Source organism: Gavialis gangeticus, unplaced genomic scaffold (genome assembly GCF_001723915.1).
Source record: "Gavialis gangeticus isolate Ggan-Ray unplaced genomic scaffold, GavGan_comp1, whole genome shotgun sequence".
NCBI classification, from domain to species: Eukaryota; Metazoa; Chordata; order Crocodylia; family Gavialidae; genus Gavialis; species Gavialis gangeticus.
This window is the reverse complement of record NW_017729028.1, coordinates 4154495-4161695: the sequence shown is the minus strand read 5'-3', so window position 1 is coordinate 4161695 and position 7201 is coordinate 4154495. Positions and strand designations below refer to the sequence as shown.

Sequence of the window (7201 nt, the reverse complement as noted above, 5' to 3'; positions counted from 1 at the left end):
GGGCTGGGAAAGTGCATCATTCCAGCTCTGGAATTGCACTCTTTCTACCTCCCTCCCCCCCTTTGGCCCCTTCATTGGACTATGTTTAGCTTCCTGACCCCTCTGCCCCCAGACAGACCCCCCCCCCCCTTCCATGGACCCACCAACACTCCTGCAGACCCGCCAGACTCCTGTGGACCCAGTGGCCTACCCCCCATCCTGCCCACCTCTCCCTTCACGCTGACTTATTTATATTATTATCTACTATCAGGCAGCTTAAAGTAAGATGTGTGATCATAGTTCAGATATGGTGAATGCCTGCACATGCCCAGCATGAGCAGATACCTTTCTGTAGACTCACCTCAGTGGTGGAACCTCAGCTTTGGTCTCTCTCGACAACTGAGCCCAAGTCTATTAGCCTGAGATCAATCCTATTGGTGTTCAGAAAGTGCCTTATATGCAACATCACTTCGTAAATAAATAATTGCTTACATTGCTTACATTCACAGACCTCTAAGGAAAGAGTTCATTGCAAAGTGTATGTGTAGGGCTCCTTGTAGCTACTAATGTTACCAACAGACACCTAAATTCTCGTGTGATGTTGCAGTGAAGCCAATCTTGAAAAATCAACTACAGGGGCAGCCCCTGCGCTGAGCTTAGTGGAGCTGTGTGGAAAGCAAGGAGCTGCTTGCTTGAGCTCATTTGGAAGTCAGGGTCTTTGACAATTGTAGGCATTTCATTAGGGGAAAAAAGAAAGTCTAAGTTCCAAGCCTTGTTATCCCTTCCAGTTAAGCACAATTGAAGCATACCTGTTTTTGCAGTCAGTGGAATAATGTGGCTAGCATCATATCCAGCCATCTTTGATTCCCCAGCCTGAAAAAAACATTTACAGTTGAATAAACTAAGAAAAGCCTTCAGTGCATCTGGAGCTAAACTCAAACTCACACCTCTGGAGCTGTAGAAAAAGACTTTGGCAATTCTGCCACCTCACCCTACTGCAACAGTTGGGAGCAACTCCTGCATACTTGCAATGCACTTCAGCATCTCATCTCAAGCTGAAAGACAGACAGACTAAACTGTCAGATACACACATCCTGCAGCATACAGGTTAACAAGATCTCAAACAATTTTCTGCAGAGAAGTGTGATGAACTCATTATGAGGAATGACGTTAAGGCTTTTTGGGGGCTTTCAGGATTTCAGCTGTATCAGTATTTGTTGTATTTACGGTATGACAAATGAGCTAAGGAGAAGAAAACCTGGATTGGAAAGAGATTAGAACATCCAAGATGAAAAACTGCCAACATTCGGACTTTATACCAAAGGAAAGTAATAATAATGCCTTCAAAGGTGCTTCCTGAAACTACCTTGAAAAAATGCCCTCTCCTGGACATTTCTGACCCTCTCTGCTACACACAGCGTTCCCCACTCATTCATCTTCTTTGAAGGGAAGATTGGTTTTTTTCCCCCTCGGAAGACACCACATTTGTTTAACAGTGAAACTTGAGCTGACTGTGGTTTGATTCTCCTTCACCCTTTCAATGATTATGAAGTGTCTGCCACATGTGATGCTACATTTCTGGTCTCTATTATCTTTTTTCCTTCTGGCCCACTATATACCTTCATTTACACACTGAATACTGGGCATGGGTTTGCTAAAAGTGTTCAGCCATGGTCTAGCTTCACTGAAGTGAAAGGACATTTCAGCTTTTATTTCAAAGGAAATGGAGTGAGACCAATATTTTTAATTTTAGAATATTTAGCTGACCCTTTAATGAAGTGGACTGGACAAGAAGCATGTATGAAAGCTCTTATGGCAAGACATACAGCATATATTACATGTCAAAGTATTTGAAATACATTCTTCAGAACTAGACATTTTACTAGCTGGCATCATACCACTGAACTTACTGCAATGACCTCCTGCTGTGCAACATATTTGTGTGTGCGTGTGTGTGTGTGCGCGCGCGCGTGTGTGTGCACAGACATTACATGGAAGGAAAAACGATGCTATAGGCAACTCTAACAAGACCCAGGCATTCAATGAAATTCAATTCCTATTTCCTGTAGCACCTTCTTGCCATTGAATAGCTTCCCCCGCCCCCCAGCCCCCTTTTTTACAGAGTTCAGGGCTATGATGCTGGCTCCCCTTCCTGATACATCTTTGGTGATCTTAAAGAGCAGGAGACTGACAGATAATGTCAAACAGCCTTTTATGTAAATTCAGCATTGTGCAAGTAAAGTTTGATCTTTGTAATGATTCAGACCCACTCCAATGTACAGTGCACGCTGTTGCCAAAAGTGTGTCTGCAGGCTACCAGGAAAGATATTTAAGGCACTGTGATGTTTAAACAGAAAAATATGTCTTTTATTAATCATATTTGCACAACTGATCAGGAAAATTCATTTCTTATGTTTTTAGAATTAATTTTGTGAAGCAAAGTGAAGTCAGATTAACCTGTGGGTTCAAGTTAGACTATGGCTTCTTTGTTTCAGGCTGGAGAAAGGCCAAATTACATTATAGCATACTTTAGTAGTAAGGTTATATCTTAGGAAAGGCCCAATAGGCTTTGAGAAGGAATCAGTATCTAACAGAGTTGACCATTGTGTATACAGTTCTTTCTTGTACTAATTCTGTCATCTTACTTTATGAACCAGATAACTGTCAACTTTATTAACAGTAAGATTCTAAGATACTTGCACATACCAATATCTCAGCAGGAGATTTTTAAATATATTATTGTGCCAGTTCACTTTTCAAACTTAATATTCACTCACTCACTTGTTCATTCTTTGAAGCTGACTTTGCACAATCAGTATATGCATGCAGAGGAGGAAAATACATAACTGGTGAGATGACTGGTGCACTTCAGTTTACATATTTTATTGTTCTTTGCCTATATTTTGATTGTTTCTTTCCTTTTTTACAAACCTTTGTATTGCTCTTTTCTGGCTTCACATAATGCAGTTATTTTGACTATATTTGGTATGACTCACACTTCGGCATATTGCCTGCGAATAACTGTTCATTGTCTGTTATATGCAGGATAACTGAGTCAAGATTTGCAAATGTGTTCACCCAAAGTTAAGCATAATTAGCAACCTAACCAGTCTGTCCATTTAGGATTTTATAATACCCCAGGTAGCTGAGGAACTTAACTAGTTTTTTGAAAGGCTAAGAATCTGCAGTTCTATTGACATTAATGGGAAATTTGACTGTTCAGCCTCTCTAAAAAACAGAGGTTAGTTATTTAGCATAACAGTGATTTTTAGCAGTCTTACATTAGTAACATTCCATATAAAATCTAATAGTTTTCTGGCTATTTAAATTGTTTTAAAAGAATTATTATAAACACAGGGGCCACATCTACATGAAACACTGACTCCATAGTAGCTTGTTACTACTGCACAATAGCATTGTGTAGCACAAAGCGTGATGCAACACTACTGCTCAGTAGTAATGAGCTACTATGCAGTCAGCATCACCTAAAAGCTGTTCAGCAATGCTGTTAAACTCTGTTTACTGCGCAGTCATTTAGTATCTGTATACACAAGTATAGTGTATACAATAGGGTTGTGCAAAGCTTTGGTCGCATATTTGATTTGGAGAAGATTTGGCCTGATTTGGTGACTGAATCTCCAAATCGAATCCGGAGACCCATTAAAAGGTTCGAATCAAATCCAAAGACTCCAAATAGACTTTGAAAAGAGAGATTTGGAGATCCAGATTGGCCAGGAAGAGGCAGGCACAGCTAAGTGGTTCCCATGGCTCCTCTGGATGTGTCTGCCTCTCAACAGGCAGGGGGAGCCATGGGAGAAGCCCCCATGGCTGCCCTGTCCCAGACCTATCTCCCACCCAGCCCCAGCATCTTGGCACTCAAAAAAAAAAGCCCCACACTCAGTGGCTGTAGCAGGAGCTGTGGGGGCTGTGGGGGCCTCCTGGCAGAGTCCCTCCCCCTGTGCAGCTCCCACTCCCTTATCACTCCCCTCCCACCCATCCCCATCCCCATCCCAGATCCCCACCCCTCCTAGCCCCAGCAGCCTGGGAATAAAGACAAAACAAAAACCCACACTCACTGGCCATAGCAGTGGATGTGGGACCTCTGGAGCCATGTGGCAGAGCCCCACCCACAGTCCCTGCTCCCCGATCTCCCCCCAGCCGAGCCCCAGCCTTGCTTTCAATGGCTGCTCCACCTGACCCCAGCATCCTGGCAATTAAAAAAGAAGAAAAAAGCCCTGCACTCACCAACTGTAGCAGTGGCGATTGGGGCCTCTGGCCACTCATGGCAGAGCTCCACCCCCACCTCTGATGCAGTGCAGGGCAGCAGGGGACAGTGGGGAATCGCTTCCCCCCACCTGGCAGCCTTGCGGCAACTGCCCTATGGTGCGGGTGCAGCATGGCTCAGCAGGGCGCCATGTACTGTGTGGGAGCTGGGGCCACTGGGGCTGAGCAGTGCCAGGCTCTGGCTGAGATGTGGAGCCATCCTAGCTCCCAGACAGCGTGAGATGCACTGCTGAGCTGCTCTGCACCTGTGCAATATGACAGCTGCCATGTGGGTGCCAGACTGGGGGGACAATCCATGCTGTCACACACTGCATGGGGGGGCTCTGGCACAAGCCCTCAGAGGACCCATTTGCCACTGCCAGAACCAGTGAGTGGGTGAGTGTAGGGTTTTTTTTTATTTATTTATAATTGCCGGGATGCTGGGTCTAGGCAGACGGGGAGATCAGGGAGCTGGGGCTGTGTGGGGGGGCTCTGCCACGTGGCCCCCACAGAGCCCCCACAGCTGCTGCTACTGCCAGTGAGTGTGGGTTTCCTTTTTCTTTTTTTTTTGATTCCTGGGCTGCTGGGGCCAGCCGGGTTGGGGGAGGCATCAGGGGCGGGGCCGGGCAAGGGGGCAATCTGGGCATGGGGTCTGTGTGATGGGGGTGCTGCCAGGAGGCCCCAGAGCCCTCACATTCCCTGCTACAGCCAGTGAGTGTGGGGCTTTTTTTTTTAAAGTGCCGGGAGGCTTAGGCCAGGGCAGGGCAGTCATGGGGACTTCTCCCACGGCTCCCCCGAACTGGGGAGAGGCAGGCACAGCTGGAGGAGCCACAGGAGAACCTGCAGCCACCTGGCTGTGCCTGCCTGTCCCTGGCAGATCCGAATCTCCGAATCAGCACTGAATCAGTGCTGAATCTCTGATTCTGATTTGGCCAGATTGAGTGGGGACAGTGATTCGAATTACCGAATTGAATCACTGTTCTCCGAATTGGCCATATCCGAATCAAATACTTTCCTATTCATGCAGGCCTAGTATACAAGTACCAAATGACTGCACAGTAACAACTGGGCAGTAAGTGTCTTGTGTAGATGTGGCCAAGGAGTGACAAGATGTTGCTTGACATTTAAAGCTATACCCTGCATCTGCTATAATGCTAACAATATTTGCAACATTTTAAATAGGGTCTTTTAACAGAAATTTAAAAAGTGCCCAAACAAGGTGACATGTAATAGATCTTAAAAAAGAACAGACCTCTGGTTACCTTTACTAACACTGGCTTCTCTTGCTGCCGCCTCTACTCTGCAGTATCACTACTTCATAGATTCATAGATTCATAGATGTTAGCGGCTGGAAGGGACTTCACAAGATCACTAGGTCCAGCCCCCCTGTACTTGGGCAGGAAGGACCGCTAGGGTCAGATGACCCCATCAAGGTGCACATCAAGTTGCAGAGGCTGGAGCAAACTTGTAGGGCTACTGCACTTGGATTCAGATCTATCTTTTGAACCTCTTGCAGTTTTGGAATGTAATCCACCTCAATTCCCATAAGGAATCCTGTGAGGCACTGAAGTCCCTTGACTCTTAGAGAAATCAGAAGTAGGTTAGCACTCAACAGGATCCAGCCCTTCAGTTTCTACTATGCCTTCAAGATTCAGCCAAACAAATTAAGATAGCAGCTCAATTTCCAGAACAGAAAAACACCAGATCCATCTACTGCAATGAAATTCATTCCTATCTAAACAATTAAAACATCAGGGTTAAAACTGTCAGGTTACTAGCCAAAAGAGACATTAGCTTTTTATATGATCTTATCAATACCTTTAGGCAGTTTCATGGATTACTCAGTTCCTCAGTTTCATGGATCTGTTTCACTTGGGATCCATTCCAATTCTGATCAGTGAGACCAAAGTTCTTTTGTTGGATGTTAAGGTTCCTATAATAGCTTGGGTTGTGTGAGCTGCAGGATTCTTGAGTTGGTCTGGGGGATTTAGGAGGAAAAGTCTCCAAGGCTAGGGACAGACATGCAAAAAGACTGAGCCTGAATTGATTCAATGTGTGCAGGTTAATCTAACCTGGCCAGGCTGAATCAGTTTGTAACTGCAAAGACATCCCAGAAATGCAGGCAGAGTCGTTCAGGCTAGAAACCCAGGGGTGCTAAAGCAGCACTCCCCCCTTCCCTTCTTCAGTGCTGAGCTGAGGGTGTAGGGGGCATGGCCATGCCCTGGAAGGACGCTCTGATTAGGGAGGGGTTCCCCCCTTCTGACCAGCCCAGCAGGGAATTGATAACATAGTGTTTATCATCCCAAACTCAGTGTTTATCACCTCTTTAAGACAACAACAGAGGAACAGTACCAGCTACCTGTTGATTCTGCCTTTGTCCCATCTGCCACAGCACGGACTGTAGCCAGCATGTGGTCTGCTAGCTAATGATGAGAGGTGTCTGTGTAAGGCAGAAGGGACTGGGGAATCCCTGCTTAGTGGAGAGTGGTGAGGGGAGGGTGGGGGGTGGCATCAGGGGGAAGCCAGGCATATGCCTGTAGTCTCTGCTGAGCTGTAGCCAGGAAGCAGAGAGGAGGGGCCAGCTCTGCTGTGGAACAGAGATCACAGCCCAAAGAACATGCTGGGATGCTGGGGGAGTCTGGTTTAACTTAAACCAGCAAGGGGTCTGGTACAGACTTTGCATAAACTGCACAAATCAGTTAAGTCTGATACTACATTCAACCAGGATTATCTCAAACCAGCTTTAGCCACTTTCAAACAGGCTCATGTGCACTGAACATCTGTTTTGTTACACGTTTAAACCAGTTTCTGATCACTTAGATTGGTTTATGTATAATGTTTATCTCTAGCCCAAAACTCCAAGGTTCCTTGGATTATCAAGGGTCATAATCTGTTGCAGAAAACAGGTAGGATGTTGTTGTTTGTAGTAGGTTTCAAAATCCCAGTCCTTACAGTTTCT

General features: G+C 45.6%; 1 long non-coding RNA gene across 1 annotated transcript in view; it reads right to left on the bottom strand.

Moving 5' to 3' along the window:
- LOC109300135 overlaps positions 1-7201 on the bottom strand; it is a 56550-nt gene that overhangs the window by 18825 nt on the left and 30524 nt on the right. Inside the window, exon 3 of the long non-coding RNA XR_002098136.1 lies at positions 789-852. This is a non-coding gene — a long non-coding RNA (uncharacterized LOC109300135). The remainder of the gene's footprint in view (positions 1-788; positions 853-7201) is intronic.